Source organism: Carcharhinus amblyrhynchos, chromosome 8 (genome assembly GCF_965287045.1).
Source record: "Carcharhinus amblyrhynchos chromosome 8, sCarAmb.v2.hapA, whole genome shotgun sequence".
NCBI lineage: Eukaryota > Metazoa > Chordata > Chondrichthyes > Carcharhiniformes > Carcharhinidae > Carcharhinus > Carcharhinus amblyrhynchos.
In genome coordinates, this window is record NC_137331.1 from 90,956,584 (window position 1) to 90,972,316 (window position 15,733).

Below are 15,733 nucleotides of genomic sequence, written 5' to 3' on the forward strand. Positions count from 1 at the left end.
TGTGGAGAAAGAGTTCATGGCTGAAAGTCTCACTCAGCTGGAACAATCTGAGGTGGATGAATCGGCAAAGAGCTATAGGCGCATGGCAGTCAACGAGTAAAGAGAGAGTCATGGTGTGCTTCCCTTCGATAGCTCAGCTGGTAGAGCGGAGGACTGTAGATGATTCATACCCGACATCCTTAGGTCGCTGGTTCAATTCCGGCTCGAAGGAAGCCCGGCGTTGACTTTTACCAGAACTCTGCATGGAGCAGCATGAGACATTGTGCCAGTCGGTGCAGCTCGTCACTTGCATTCGTCTCGCAGCTTCCTCTCCATCTGCAGCAGCATTCCTTTTCCACTTTGAGAGGAGCCGCTAGCTGGCTCTTTTACTTCTGCCTTTGCACTTCCTGGCCAGTAGGAAATGCATTGCAGCAGCAATGCTTCCAAGCAGCCGCAATCCATTCAAAGTACCAGCAGTATTCTGTCAGTCGCACACAGCGCGCCACTGCCCCATTATACTCATGCTTGCCACCACTTTCAGCTTGTCTCAATTTAATTCATGAGCTCAGTTTCTTCTCTGCTTCTTTGACCATCTCTGATGAATTGCGTCCTCATCGTTCTCACCCGCTGCCGATGGTACATGCTCTCGACAGAAAAGCATCGGCTTTGTTTAAGCAGCGCATGTCTGCAGCAGGATCTGACTCCTGTCCGTACATTTACTTCCATACAGCTGCTGAGACTACGACGGCAATCAAGTCGGACTACATTGTGCAACTTCACAGGGTTCAGTTCAACTTGCGGGTGCAGGCTTCACGCGTGAGAGGCATTGATGCCCGCGTTCCCGAATCTCTCCATGGTTCCAGCAAAATTCAGTCTACACACCTCCGAAATTTGAACTTGCGCTGTTCCACAAGGACTCCACAGATCGTAGATGATAGGATCCTACAGTGCAGGAGGAGGCCATTCGGCCCATCCAATCGGCACCAGCAGCACTCCCACCCAGACCCTGTTTGCATGATGTCATGCACCTGACATAGCCCGTCCCACTGGCATTCAGGGGTAATTCAGCGTGGCCAATCAATCTTACCCGCATGTCTGAGTTAGAGCCAGATGAGAGTTTTTGGATCGCGGCATCAATGAAGGTGTCTTTATTTTCCCAAAGATCAAAGGTGCAATCCTGAGGGGAGTCAAGAATTTAACTCTGCGAATCTTGTCCTTGTCTGTGAGGTTGAAGTGGAAGTTTTCCACTGGCACGCAGCCCACTGACCTCCATGTGCATCTGCTGCATGCGCTTACTGACACAGTGAGCGAAGACTTTAGGTTTCAACGTGCGCCAAGTCAGAATTCAACAACTGCAAGAAGTTGCAAGGCAGTTAGGATGAATGCAATAAGTTGAGGTTTGCAGCATGAGACATTGAATTGAGCAGAGCACAGGCCACGGCTGTGGAGAAAGAGTTCATGGCTGACAGTCTCACTCAGCTGGAACAATCTGAGGTGGATGAATCGGCAAAGAGCTATAGGCGCATGGCAGTCAACGAGTAAAGAGAGAGTCATGGTGTGCTTCCCTTCGATAGCTCAGCTGGTAGCGCGGAGGACTGTAGATGATTCATACCCGACATCCTTAGGTCGCTGGTTCAATTCCGGCTCGAAGGAAGCCCGGCGTTGACTTTTACCAGAACTCTGCATGGAGCAGCATGAGACATTGTGCCAGTCGGTGCAGCTCGTCACTTGCATTCGTCTCGCAGCTTCCTCTCCATCTGCAGCAGCATTCCTTTTCCACTTTGAGAGGAGCCGCTAGCTGGCTCTTTTACTTCTGCCTTTGCACTTCCTGGCCAGTAGGAAATGCATTGCAGCAGCAATGCTTCCAAGCAGCCGCAATCCATTCAAAGTACCAGCAGTATTCTGTCAGTCGCACACAGCGCGCCACTGCCCCATTATACTCATGCTTGCCACCACTTTCAGCTTGTCTCAATTTAATTCATGAGCTCAGTTTCTTCTCTGCTTCTTTGACCATCTCTGATGAATTGCGTCCTCATCGTTCTCACCCGCTGCCGATGGTACATGCTCTCGACAGAAAAGCATCGGCTTTGTTTAAGCAGCGCATGTCTGCAGCAGGATCTGACTCCTGTCCGTACATTTACTTCCATACAGCTGCTGAGACTACGACGGCAATCAAGTCGGACTACATTGTGCAACTTCACAGGGTTCAGTTCAACTTGCGGGTGCAGGCTTCACGCGTGAGAGGCAGTTGCATTGATGCCCGCGTTCCCGAATCTCTCCATGGTTCCAGCAAAATTCAGTCTACACACCTCCGAAATTTGAACTTGCGCTGTTCCACAAGGACTCCACAGATCGTAGATGATAGGATCCTACAGTGCAGGAGGAGGCCATTCGGCCCATCCAATCGGCACCAGCAGCACTCCCACCCAGACCCTGTTTGCATGATGTCATGCACCTGACATAGCCCGTCCCACTGGCATTCAGGGGTAATTCAGCGTGGCCAATCAATCTTACCCGCATGTCTGAGTTAGAGCCAGATGAGAGTTTTTGGATCGCGGCATCAATGAAGGTGTCTTTATTTTCCCAAAGATCAAAGGTGCAATCCTGAGGGGAGTCAAGAATTTAACTCTGCGAATCTTGTCCTTGTCTGTGAGGTTGAAGTGGAAGTTTTCCACTGGCACGCAGCCCACTGACCTCCATGTGCATCTGCTGCATGCGCTTACTGACACAGTGAGCGAAGACTTTAGGTTTCAACGTGCGCCAAGTCAGAATTCAACAACTGCAAGAAGTTGCAAGGCAGTTAGGATGAATGCAATAAGTTGAGGTTTGCAGCATGAGACATTGAATTGAGCAGAGCACAGGCCACGGCTGTGGAGAAAGAGTACATGGCTGACAGTCTCACTCAGCTGGAACAATCTGAGGTGGATGAATCGGCAAAGAGCTATAGGCGCATGGCAGTCAACGAGTAAAGAGAGAGTCATGGTGTGCTTCCCTTCGATAGCTCAGCTGGTAGCGCAGAGGACTGTAGATGATTCATACCCGACATCCTTAGGTCGCTGGTTCAATTCCGGCTCGAAGGAAGCCCGGCGTTGACTTTTACCAGAACTCTGCATGGAGCAGCATGAGACATTGTGCCAGTCGGTGCAGCTCGTCACTTGCATTCGTCTCGCAGCTTCCTCTCCATCTGCAGCAGCATTCCTTTTCCACTTTGAGAGGAGCCGCTAGCTGGCTCTTTTACTTCTGCCTTTGCACTTCCTGGCCAGTAGGAAATGCATTGCAGCAGCAATGCTTCCAAGCAGCCGCAATCCATTCAAAGTACCAGCAGTATTCTGTCAGTCGCACACAGCGCGCCACTGCCCCATTATACTCATGCTTGCCACCACTTTCAGCTTGTCTCAATTTAATTCATGAGCTCAGTTTCTTCTCTGCTTCTTTGACCATCTCTGATGAATTGCGTCCTCATCGTTCTCACCCGCTGCCGATGGTACATGCTCTCGACAGAAAAGCATCGGCTTTGTTTAAGCAGCGCATGTCTGCAGCAGGATCTGACTCCTGTCCGTACATTTACTTCCATACAGCTGCTGAGACTACGACGGCAATCAAGTCGGACTACATTGTGCAACTTCACAGGGTTCAGTTCAACTTGCGGGTGCAGGCTTCACGCGTGAGAGGCATTGATGCCAGCGTTCCCGAATCTCTCCATGGTTCCAGCAAAATTCAGTCTACACACCTCCGAAATTTGAACTTGCGCTGTTCCACAAGGACTCCACAGATCGTAGATGATAGGATCCTACAGTGCAGGAGGAGGCCATTCGGCCCATCCAATCGGCACCAGCAGCACTCCCACCCAGACCCTGTTTGCATGATGTCATGCACCTGACATAGCCCGTCCCACTGGCATTCAGGGGTAATTCAGCGTGGCCAATCAATCTTACCCGCATGTCTGAGTTAGAGCCAGATGAGAGTTTTTGGATCGCGGCATCAATGAAGGTGTCTTTATTTTCCCAAAGATCAAAGGTGCAATCCTGAGGGGAGTCAAGAATTTAACTCTGCGAATCTTGTCCTTGTCTGTGAGGTTGAAGTGGAAGTTTTCCACTGGCACGCAGCCCACTGACCTCCATGTGCATCTGCTGCATGCGCTTACTGACACAGTGAGCGAAGACTTTAGGTTTCAACGTGCGCCAAGTCAGAATTCAACAACTGCAAGAAGTTGCAAGGCAGTTAGGATGAATGCAATAAGTTGAGGTTTGCAGCATGAGACATTGAATTGAGCAGAGCACAGGCCACGGCTGTGGAGAAAGAGTTCATGGCTGAAAGTCTCACTCAGCTGGAACAATCTGAGGTGGATGAATCGGCAAAGAGCTATAGGCGCATGGCAGTCAACGAGTAAAGAGAGAGTCATGGTGTGCTTCCCTTCGATAGCTCAGCTGGTAGAGCGGAGGACTGTAGATGATTCATACCCGACATCCTTAGGTCGCTGGTTCAATTCCGGCTCGAAGGAAGCCCGGCGTTGACTTTTACCAGAACTCTGCATGGAGCAGCATGAGACATTGTGCCAGTCGGTGCAGCTCGTCACTTGCATTCGTCTCGCAGCTTCCTCTCCATCTGCAGCAGCATTCCTTTTCCACTTTGAGAGGAGCCGCTAGCTGGCTCTTTTACTTCTGCCTTTGCACTTCCTGGCCAGTAGGAAATGCATTGCAGCAGCAATGCTTCCAAGCAGCCGCAATCCATTCAAAGTACCAGCAGTATTCTGTCAGTCGCACACAGCGCGCCACTGCCCCATTATACTCATGCTTGCCACCACTTTCAGCTTGTCTCAATTTAATTCATGAGCTCAGTTTCTTCTCTGCTTCTTTGACCATCTCTGATGAATTGCGTCCTCATCGTTCTCACCCGCTGCCGATGGTACATGCTCTCGACAGAAAAGCATCGGCTTTGTTTAAGCAGCGCATGTCTGCAGCAGGATCTGACTCCTGTCCGTACATTTACTTCCATACAGCTGCTGAGACTACGACGGCAATCAAGTCGGACTACATTGTGCAACTTCACAGGGTTCAGTTCAACTTGCGGGTGCAGGCTTCACGCGTGAGAGGCATTGATGCCCGCGTTCCCGAATCTCTCCATGGTTCCAGCAAAATTCAGTCTACACACCTCCGAAATTTGAACTTGCGCTGTTCCACAAGGACTCCACAGATCGTAGATGATAGGATCCTACAGTGCAGGAGGAGGCCATTCGGCCCATCCAATCGGCACCAGCAGCACTCCCACCCAGACCCTGTTTGCATGATGTCATGCACCTGACATAGCCCGTCCCACTGGCATTCAGGGGTAATTCAGCGTGGCCAATCAATCTTACCCGCATGTCTGAGTTAGAGCCAGATGAGAGTTTTTGGATCGCGGCATCAATGAAGGTGTCTTTATTTTCCCAAAGATCAAAGGTGCAATCCTGAGGGGAGTCAAGAATTTAACTCTGCGAATCTTGTCCTTGTCTGTGAGGTTGAAGTGGAAGTTTTCCACTGGCACGCAGCCCACTGACCTCCATGTGCATCTGCTGCATGCGCTTACTGACACAGTGAGCGAAGACTTTAGGTTTCAACGTGCGCCAAGTCAGAATTCAACAACTGCAAGAAGTTGCAAGGCAGTTAGGATGAATGCAATAAGTTGAGGTTTGCAGCATGAGACATTGAATTGAGCAGAGCACAGGCCACGGCTGTGGAGAAAGAGTTCATGGCTGAAAGTCTCACTCAGCTGGAACAATCTGAGGTGGATGAATCGGCAAAGAGCTATAGGCGCATGGCAGTCAACGAGTAAAGAGAGAGTCATGGTGTGCTTCCCTTCGATAGCTCAGCTGGTAGAGCGGAGGACTGTAGATGATTCATACCCGACATCCTTAGGTCGCTGGTTCAATTCCGGCTCGAAGGAAGCCCGGCGTTGACTTTTACCAGAACTCTGCATGGAGCAGCATGAGACATTGTGCCAGTCGGTGCAGCTCGTCACTTGCATTCGTCTCGCAGCTTCCTCTCCATCTGCAGCAGCATTCCTTTTCCACTTTGAGAGGAGCCGCTAGCTGGCTCTTTTACTTCTGCCTTTGCACTTCCTGGCCAGTAGGAAATGCATTGCAGCAGCAATGCTTCCAAGCAGCCGCAATCCATTCAAAGTACCAGCAGTATTCTGTCAGTCGCACACAGCGCGCCACTGCCCCATTATACTCATGCTTGCCACCACTTTCAGCTTGTCTCAATTTAATTCATGAGCTCAGTTTCTTCTCTGCTTCTTTGACCATCTCTGATGAATTGCGTCCTCATCGTTCTCACCCGCTGCCGATGGTACATGCTCTCGACAGAAAAGCATCGGCTTTGTTTAAGCAGCGCATGTCTGCAGCAGGATCTGACTCCTGTCCGTACATTTACTTCCATACAGCTGCTGAGACTACGACGGCAATCAAGTCGGACTACATTGTGCAACTTCACAGGGTTCAGTTCAACTTGCGGGTGCAGGCTTCACGCGTGAGAGGCATTGATGCCCGCGTTCCCGAATCTCTCCATGGTTCCAGCAAAATTCAGTCTACACACCTCCGAAATTTGAACTTGCGCTGTTCCACAAGGACTCCACAGATCGTAGATGATAGGATCCTACAGTGCAGGAGGAGGCCATTCGGCCCATCCAATCGGCACCAGCAGCACTCCCACCCAGACCCTGTTTGCATGATGTCATGCACCTGACATAGCCCGTCCCACTGGCATTCAGGGGTAATTCAGCGTGGCCAATCAATCTTACCCGCATGTCTGAGTTAGAGCCAGATGAGAGTTTTTGGATCGCGGCATCAATGAAGGTGTCTTTATTTTCCCAAAGATCAAAGGTGCAATCCTGAGGGGAGTCAAGAATTTAACTCTGCGAATCTTGTCCTTGTCTGTGAGGTTGAAGTGGAAGTTTTCCACTGGCACGCAGCCCACTGACCTCCATGTGCATCTGCTGCATGCGCTTACTGACACAGTGAGCGAAGACTTTAGGTTTCAACGTGCGCCAAGTCAGAATTCAACAACTGCAAGAAGTTGCAAGGCAGTTAGGATGAATGCAATAAGTTGAGGTTTGCAGCATGAGACATTGAATTGAGCAGAGCACAGGCCACGGCTGTGGAGAAAGAGTTCATGGCTGAAAGTCTCACTCAGCTGGAACAATCTGAGGTGGATGAATCGGCAAAGAGCTATAGGCGCATGGCAGTCAACGAGTAAAGAGAGAGTCATGGTGTGCTTCCCTTCGATAGCTCAGCTGGTAGAGCGGAGGACTGTAGATGATTCATACCCGACATCCTTAGGTCGCTGGTTCAATTCTGGCTCGAAGGAAGCCCGGCGTTGACTTTTACCAGAACTCTGCATGGAGCAGCATGAGACATTGTGCCAGTCGGTGCAGCTCGTCACTTGCATTCGTCTCGCAGCTTCCTCTCCATCTGCAGCAGCATTCCTTTTCCACTTTGAGAGGAGCCGCTAGCTGGCTCTTTTACTTCTGCCTTTGCACTTCCTGGCCAGTAGGAAATGCATTGCAGCAGCAATGCTTCCAAGCAGCCGCAATCCATTCAAAGTACCAGCAGTATTCTGTCAGTCGCACACAGCGCGCCACTGCCCCATTATACTCATGCTTGCCACCACTTTCAGCTTGTCTCAATTTAATTCATGAGCTCAGTTTCTTCTCTGCTTCTTTGACCATCTCTGATGAATTGCGTCCTCATCGTTCTCACCCGCTGCCGATGGTACATGCTCTCGACAGAAAAGCATCGGCTTTGTTTAAGCAGCGCATGTCTGCAGCAGGATCTGACTCCTGTCCGTACATTTACTTCCATACAGCTGCTGAGACTACGACGGCAATCAAGTCGGACTACATTGTGCAACTTCACAGGGTTCAGTTCAACTTGCGGGTGCAGGCTTCACGCGTGAGAGGCATTGATGCCCGCGTTCCCGAATCTCTCCATGGTTCCAGCAAAATTCAGTCTACACACCTCCGAAATTTGAACTTGCGCTGTTCCACAAGGACTCCACAGATCGTAGATGATAGGATCCTACAGTGCAGGAGGAGGCCATTCGGCCCATCCAATCGGCACCAGCAGCACTCCCACCCAGACCCTGTTTGCATGATGTCATGCACCTGACATAGCCCGTCCCACTGGCATTCAGGGGTAATTCAGCGTGGCCAATCAATCTTACCCGCATGTCTGAGTTAGAGCCAGATGAGAGTTTTTGGATCGCGGCATCAATGAAGGTGTCTTTATTTTCCCAAAGATCAAAGGTGCAATCCTGAGGGGAGTCAAGAATTTAACTCTGCGAATCTTGTCCTTGTCTGTGAGGTTGAAGTGGAAGTTTTCCACTGGCACGCAGCCCACTGACCTCCATGTGCATCTGCTGCATGCGCTTACTGACACAGTGAGCGAAGACTTTAGGTTTCAACGTGCGCCAAGTCAGAATTCAACAACTGCAAGAAGTTGCAAGGCAGTTAGGATGAATGCAATAAGTTGAGGTTTGCAGCATGAGACATTGAATTGAGCAGAGCACAGGCCACGGCTGTGGAGAAAGAGTTCATGGCTGACAGTCTCACTCAGCTGGAACAATCTGAGGTGGATGAATCGGCAAAGAGCTATAGGCGCATGGCAGTCAACGAGTAAAGAGAGAGTCATGGTGTGCTTCCCTTCGATAGCTCAGCTGGTAGAGCGGAGGACTGTAGATGATTCATACCCGACATCCTTAGGTCGCTGGTTCAATTCCGGCTCGAAGGAAGCCCGGCGTTGACTTTTACCAGAACTCTGCATGGAGCAGCATGAGACATTGTGCCAGTCGGTGCAGCTCGTCACTTGCATTCGTCTCGCAGCTTCCTCTCCATCTGCAGCAGCATTCCTTTTCCACTTTGAGAGGAGCCGCTAGCTGGCTCTTTTACTTCTGCCTTTGCACTTCCTGGCCAGTAGGAAATGCATTGCAGCAGCAATGCTTCCAAGCAGCCGCAATCCATTCAAAGTACCAGCAGTATTCTGTCAGTCGCACACAGCGCGCCACTGCCCCATTATACTCATGCTTGCCACCACTTTCAGCTTGTCTCAATTTAATTCATGAGCTCAGTTTCTTCTCTGCTTCTTTGACCATCTCTGATGAATTGCGTCCTCATCGTTCTCACCCGCTGCCGATGGTACATGCTCTCGACAGAAAAGCATCGGCTTTGTTTAAGCAGCGCATGTCTGCAGCAGGATCTGACTCCTGTCCGTACATTTACTTCCATACAGCTGCTGAGACTACGACGGCAATCAAGTCGGACTACATTGTGCAACTTCACAGGGTTCAGTTCAACTTGCGGGTGCAGGCTTCACGCGTGAGAGGCATTGATGCCCGCGTTCCCGAATCTCTCCATGGTTCCAGCAAAATTCAGTCTACACACCTCCGAAATTTGAACTTGCGCTGTTCCACAAGGACTCCACAGATCGTAGATGATAGGATCCTACAGTGCAGGAGGAGGCCATTCGGCCCATCCAATCGGCACCAGCAGCACTCCCACCCAGACCCTGTTTGCATGATGTCATGCACCTGACATAGCCCGTCCCACTGGCATTCAGGGGTAATTCAGCGTGGCCAATCAATCTTACCCGCATGTCTGAGTTAGAGCCAGATGAGAGTTTTTGGATCGCGGCATCAATGAAGGTGTCTTTATTTTCCCAAAGATCAAAGGTGCAATCCTGAGGGGAGTCAAGAATTTAACTCTGCGAATCTTGTCCTTGTCTGTGAGGTTGAAGTGGAAGTTTTCCACTGGCACGCAGCCCACTGACCTCCATGTGCATCTGCTGCATGCGCTTACTGACACAGTGAGCGAAGACTTTAGGTTTCAACGTGCGCCAAGTCAGAATTCAACAACTGCAAGAAGTTGCAAGGCAGTTAGGATGAATGCAATAAGTTGAGGTTTGCAGCATGAGACATTGAATTGAGCAGAGCACAGGCCACGGCTGTGGAGAAAGAGTTCATGGCTGACAGTCTCACTCAGCTGGAACAATCTGAGGTGGATGAATCGGCAAAGAGCTATAGGCGCATGGCAGTCAACGAGTAAAGAGAGAGTCAATGTGTGCTTCCCTTCGATAGCTCAGCTGGTAGCGCGGAGGACTGTAGATGATTCATACCCGACATCCTTAGGTCGCTGGTTCAATTCGGGCTCGAAGGAAGCCCGGCGTTGACTTTTACCAGAACTCTGCATGGAGCAGCATGAGACATTGTGCCAGTCGGTGCAGCTCGTCACTTGCATTCGTCTCGCAGCTTCCTCTCCATCTGCAGCAGCATTCCTTTTCCACTTTGAGAGGAGCCGCTAGCTGGCTCTTTTACTTCTGCCTTTGCACTTCCTGGCCAGTAGGAAATGCATTGCAGCAGCAATGCTTCCAAGCAGCCGCAATCCATTCAAAGTACCAGCAGTATTCTGTCAGTCGCACACAGCGCGCCACTGCCCCATTATACTCATGCTTGCCACCACTTTCAGCTTGTCTCAATTTAATTCATGAGCTCAGTTTCTTCTCTGCTTCTTTGACCATCTCTGATGAATTGCGTCCTCATCGTTCTCACCCGCTGCCGATGGTACATGCTCTCGACAGAAAAGCATCGGCTTTGTTTAAGCAGCGCATGTCTGCAGCAGGATCTGACTCCTGTCCGTACATTTACTTCCATACAGCTGCTGAGACTACGACGGCAATCAAGTCGGACTACATTGTGCAACTTCACAGGGTTCAGTTCAACTTGCGGGTGCAGGCTTCACGCGTGAGAGGCAGTTGCATTGATGCCCGCGTTCCCGAATCTCTCCATGGTTCCAGCAAAATTCAGTCTACACACCTCCGAAATTTGAACTTGCGCTGTTCCACAAGGACTCCACAGATCGTAGATGATAGGATCCTACAGTGCAGGAGGAGGCCATTCGGCCCATCCAATCGGCACCAGCAGCACTCCCACCCAGACCCTGTTTGCATGATGTCATGCACCTGACATAGCCCGTCCCACTGGCATTCAGGGGTAATTCAGCGTGGCCAATCAATCTTACCCGCATGTCTGAGTTAGAGCCAGATGAGAGTTTTTGGATCGCGGCATCAATGAAGGTGTCTTTATTTTCCCAAAGATCAAAGGTGCAATCCTGAGGGGAGTCAAGAATTTAACTCTGCGAATCTTGTCCTTGTCTGTGAGGTTGAAGTGGAAGTTTTCCACTGGCACGCAGCCCACTGACCTCCATGTGCATCTGCTGCATGCGCTTACTGACACAGTGAGCGAAGACTTTAGGTTTCAACGTGCGCCAAGTCAGAATTCAACAACTGCAAGAAGTTGCAAGGCAGTTAGGATGAATGCAATAAGTTGAGGTTTGCAGCATGAGACATTGAATTGAGCAGAGCACAGGCCACGGCTGTGGAGAAAGAGTACATGGCTGACAGTCTCACTCAGCTGGAACAATCTGAGGTGGATGAATCGGCAAAGAGCTATAGGCGCATGGCAGTCAACGAGTAAAGAGAGAGTCATGGTGTGCTTCCCTTCGATAGCTCAGCTGGTAGCGCGGAGGACTGTAGATGATTCATATCCGACATCCTTAGGTCGCTGGTTCAATTCCGGCTCGAAGGAAGCCCGGCGTTGACTTTTACCAGAACTCTGCATGGAGCAGCATGAGACATTGTGCCAGTCGGTGCAGCTCGTCACTTGCATTCGTCTCGCAGCTTCCTCTCCATCTGCAGCAGCATTCCTTTTCCACTTTGAGAGGAGCCGCTAGCTGGCTCTTTTACTTCTGCCTTTGCACTTCCTGGCCAGTAGGAAATGCATTGCAGCAGCAATGCTTCCAAGCAGCCGCAATCCATTCAAAGTACCAGCAGTATTCTGTCAGTCGCACACAGCGCGCCACTGCCCCATTATACTCATGCTTGCCACCACTTTCAGCTTGTCTCAATTTAATTCATGAGCTCAGTTTCTTCTCTGCTTCTTTGACCATCTCTGATGAATTGCGTCCTCATCGTTCTCACCCGCTGCCGATGGTACATGCTCTCGACAGAAAAGCATCGGCTTTGTTTAAGCAGCGCATGTCTGCAGCAGGATCTGACTCCTGTCCGTACATTTACTTCCATACAGCTGCTGAGACTACGACGGCAATCAAGTCGGACTACATTGTGCAACTTCACAGGGTTCAGTTCAACTTGCGGGTGCAGGCTTCACGCGTGAGAGGCATTGATGCCAGCGTTCCCGAATCTCTCCATGGTTCCAGCAAAATTCAGTCTACACACCTCCGAAATTTGAACTTGCGCTGTTCCACAAGGACTCCACAGATCGTAGATGATAGGATCCTACAGTGCAGGAGGAGGCCATTCGGCCCATCCAATCGGCACCAGCAGCACTCCCACCCAGACCCTGTTTGCATGATGTCATGCACCTGACATAGCCCGTCCCACTGGCATTCAGGGGTAATTCAGCGTGGCCAATCAATCTTACCCGCATGTCTGAGTTAGAGCCAGATGAGAGTTTTTGGATCGCGGCATCAATGAAGGTGTCTTTATTTTCCCAAAGATCAAAGGTGCAATCCTGAGGGGAGTCAAGAATTTAACTCTGCGAATCTTGTCCTTGTCTGTGAGGTTGAAGTGGAAGTTTTCCACTGGCACGCAGCCCACTGACCTCCATGTGCATCTGCTGCATGCGCTTACTGACACAGTGAGCGAAGACTTTAGGTTTCAACGTGCGCCAAGTCAGAATTCAACAACTGCAAGAAGTTGCAAGGCAGTTAGGATGAATGCAATAAGTTGAGGTTTGCAGCATGAGACATTGAATTGAGCAGAGCACAGGCCACGGCTGTGGAGAAAGAGTTCATGGCTGAAAGTCTCACTCAGCTGGAACAATCTGAGGTGGATGAATCGGCAAAGAGCTATAGGCGCATGGCAGTCAACGAGTAAAGAGAGAGTCATGGTGTGCTTCCCTTCGATAGCTCAGCTGGTAGAGCGGAGGACTGTAGATGATTCATACCCGACATCCTTAGGTCGCTGGTTCAATTCCGGCTCGAAGGAAGCCCGGCGTTGACTTTTACCAGAACTCTGCATGGAGCAGCATGAGACATTGTGCCAGTCGGTGCAGCTCGTCACTTGCATTCGTCTCGCAGCTTCCTCTCCATCTGCAGCAGCATTCCTTTTCCACTTTGAGAGGAGCCGCTAGCTGGCTCTTTTACTTCTGCCTTTGCACTTCCTGGCCAGTAGGAAATGCATTGCAGCAGCAATGCTTCCAAGCAGCCGCAATCCATTCAAAGTACCAGCAGTATTCTGTCAGTCGCACACAGCGCGCCACTGCCCCATTATACTCATGCTTGCCACCACTTTCAGCTTGTCTCAATTTAATTCATGAGCTCAGTTTCTTCTCTGCTTCTTTGACCATCTCTGATGAATTGCGTCCTCATCGTTCTCACCCGCTGCCGATGGTACATGCTCTCGACAGAAAAGCATCGGCTTTGTTTAAGCAGCGCATGTCTGCAGCAGGATCTGACTCCTGTCCGTACATTTACTTCCATACAGCTGCTGAGACTACGACGGCAATCAAGTCGGACTACATTGTGCAACTTCACAGGGTTCAGTTCAACTTGCGGGTGCAGGCTTCACGCGTGAGAGGCATTGATGCCCGCGTTCCCGAATCTCTCCATGGTTCCAGCAAAATTCAGTCTACACACCTCCGAAATTTGAACTTGCGCTGTTCCACAAGGACTCCACAGATCGTAGATGATAGGATCCTACAGTGCAGGAGGAGGCCATTCGGCCCATCCAATCGGCACCAGCAGCACTCCCACCCAGACCCTGTTTGCATGATGTCATGCACCTGACATAGCCCGTCCCACTGGCATTCAGGGGTAATTCAGCGTGGCCAATCAATCTTACCCGCATGTCTGAGTTAGAGCCAGATGAGAGTTTTTGGATCGCGGCATCAATGAAGGTGTCTTTATTTTCCCAAAGATCAAAGGTGCAATCCTGAGGGGAGTCAAGAATTTAACTCTGCGAATCTTGTCCTTGTCTGTGAGGTTGAAGTGGAAGTTTTCCACTGGCACGCAGCCCACTGACCTCCATGTGCATCTGCTGCATGCGCTTACTGACACAGTGAGCGAAGACTTTAGGTTTCAACGTGCGCCAAGTCAGAATTCAACAACTGCAAGAAGTTGCAAGGCAGTTAGGATGAATGCAATAAGTTGAGGTTTGCAGCATGAGACATTGAATTGAGCAGAGCACAGGCCACGGCTGTGGAGAAAGAGTTCATGGCTGAAAGTCTCACTCAGCTGGAACAATCTGAGGTGGATGAATCGGCAAAGAGCTATAGGCGCATGGCAGTCAACGAGTAAAGAGAGAGTCATGGTGTGCTTCCCTTCGATAGCTCAGCTGGTAGAGCGGAGGACTGTAGATGATTCATACCCGACATCCTTAGGTCGCTGGTTCAATTCCGGCTCGAAGGAAGCCCGGCGTTGACTTTTACCAGAACTCTGCATGGAGCAGCATGAGACATTGTGCCAGTCGGTGCAGCTCGTCACTTGCATTCGTCTCGCAGCTTCCTCTCCATCTGCAGCAGCATTCCTTTTCCACTTTGAGAGGAGCCGCTAGCTGGCTCTTTTACTTCTGCCTTTGCACTTCCTGGCCAGTAGGAAATGCATTGCAGCAGCAATGCTTCCAAGCAGCCGCAATCCATTCAAAGTACCAGCAGTATTCTGTCAGTCGCACACAGCGCGCCACTGCCCCATTATACTCATGCTTGCCACCACTTTCAGCTTGTCTCAATTTAATTCATGAGCTCAGTTTCTTCTCTGCTTCTTTGACCATCTCTGATGAATTGCGTCCTCATCGTTCTCACCCGCTGCCGATGGTACATGCTCTCGACAGAAAAGCATCGGCTTTGTTTAAGCAGCGCATGTCTGCAGCAGGATCTGACTCCTGTCCGTACATTTACTTCCATACAGCTGCTGAGACTACGACGGCAATCAAGTCGGACTACATTGTGCAACTTCACAGGGTTCAGTTCAACTTGCGGGTGCAGGCTTCACGCGTGAGAGGCATTGATGCCCGCGTTCCCGAATCTCTCCATGGTTCCAGCAAAATTCAGTCTACACACCTCCGAAATTTGAACTTGCGCTGTTCCACAAGGACTCCACAGATCGTAGATGATAGGATCCTACAGTGCAGGAGGAGGCCATTCGGCCCATCCAATCGGCACCAGCAGCACTCCCACCCAGACCCTGTTTGCATGATGTCATGCACCTGACATAGCCCATCCCACCGGCATTCAGGGGTAATTCAGCGTGGCCAATCAATTTTACCCGCATGTCTGAGTTAGAGCCAGATGAGAGTTTTTGGATCGCGGCATCAATGAAGGTGTCTTTATTTTCCCAAAGATCAAAGGTGCAATCCTGAGGGGAGTCAAGAATTTAACTCTGCGAATCTTGTCCTTGTCTGTGAGGTTGAAGTGGAAGTTTTCCACTGGCACGCAGCCCACTGACCTCCATGTGCATCTGCTGCATGCGCTTACTGACACAGTGAGCGAAGACTTTAGGTTTCAACGTGCGCCAAGTCAGAATTCAACAACTGCAAGAAGTTGCAAGGCAGTTAGGATGAATGCAATAAGTTGAGGTTTGCAGCATGAGACATTGAATTGAGCAGAGCACAGGCCACGGCTGTGGAGAAAGAGTTCATGGCTGACAGTCTCACTCAGCTGGAACAATCTGAGGTGGATGAATCGGCAAAGAGCTATAGGCGCATGGCAGT

General features: G+C 50.4%; 10 non-coding genes across 10 annotated transcripts; all 10 read left to right on the top strand.

Annotated features, from left to right (window-relative positions):
- Positions 1 to 122: 122 nt before the first annotated feature.
- trnay-gua (transfer RNA tyrosine (anticodon GUA)) lies at positions 123 to 211 on the top strand. Its single transcript is given in 2 exon segments — positions 123 to 159; positions 176 to 211. It is a non-coding gene; the product is annotated as a tRNA-Tyr (tRNA).
- A 1,332-nt stretch (positions 212 to 1,543) lies between these two features.
- trnay-gua (transfer RNA tyrosine (anticodon GUA)) lies at positions 1,544 to 1,632 on the top strand. Its single transcript is given in 2 exon segments — positions 1,544 to 1,580; positions 1,597 to 1,632. It is a non-coding gene; the product is annotated as a tRNA-Tyr (tRNA).
- A 1,338-nt stretch (positions 1,633 to 2,970) lies between these two features.
- On the top strand, positions 2,971 to 3,059 carry trnay-gua (transfer RNA tyrosine (anticodon GUA)). Its single transcript is given in 2 exon segments — positions 2,971 to 3,007; positions 3,024 to 3,059. It is a non-coding gene; the product is annotated as a tRNA-Tyr (tRNA).
- Positions 3,060 to 4,391: 1,332 nt separating this feature from the next.
- On the top strand, positions 4,392 to 4,480 carry trnay-gua (transfer RNA tyrosine (anticodon GUA)). The gene is given in 2 exon segments: positions 4,392 to 4,428; positions 4,445 to 4,480. It is a non-coding gene; the product is annotated as a tRNA-Tyr (tRNA).
- Positions 4,481 to 5,812: 1,332 nt separating this feature from the next.
- On the top strand, positions 5,813 to 5,901 carry trnay-gua (transfer RNA tyrosine (anticodon GUA)). Its single transcript is given in 2 exon segments — positions 5,813 to 5,849; positions 5,866 to 5,901. It is a non-coding gene; the product is annotated as a tRNA-Tyr (tRNA).
- Positions 5,902 to 7,233: 1,332 nt separating this feature from the next.
- trnay-gua (transfer RNA tyrosine (anticodon GUA)) lies at positions 7,234 to 7,322 on the top strand. The gene is given in 2 exon segments: positions 7,234 to 7,270; positions 7,287 to 7,322. It is a non-coding gene; the product is annotated as a tRNA-Tyr (tRNA).
- A 1,332-nt stretch (positions 7,323 to 8,654) lies between these two features.
- Positions 8,655 to 8,743, top strand: trnay-gua (transfer RNA tyrosine (anticodon GUA)). Its single transcript is given in 2 exon segments — positions 8,655 to 8,691; positions 8,708 to 8,743. It is a non-coding gene; the product is annotated as a tRNA-Tyr (tRNA).
- A 2,759-nt stretch (positions 8,744 to 11,502) lies between these two features.
- On the top strand, positions 11,503 to 11,591 carry trnay-gua (transfer RNA tyrosine (anticodon GUA)). The gene is given in 2 exon segments: positions 11,503 to 11,539; positions 11,556 to 11,591. It is a non-coding gene; the product is annotated as a tRNA-Tyr (tRNA).
- Positions 11,592 to 12,923: 1,332 nt separating this feature from the next.
- Positions 12,924 to 13,012, top strand: trnay-gua (transfer RNA tyrosine (anticodon GUA)). Its single transcript is given in 2 exon segments — positions 12,924 to 12,960; positions 12,977 to 13,012. It is a non-coding gene; the product is annotated as a tRNA-Tyr (tRNA).
- Positions 13,013 to 14,344: 1,332 nt separating this feature from the next.
- trnay-gua (transfer RNA tyrosine (anticodon GUA)) lies at positions 14,345 to 14,433 on the top strand. Its single transcript is given in 2 exon segments — positions 14,345 to 14,381; positions 14,398 to 14,433. It is a non-coding gene; the product is annotated as a tRNA-Tyr (tRNA).
- The last annotated feature ends 1,300 nt before the right edge of the window (positions 14,434 to 15,733 follow it).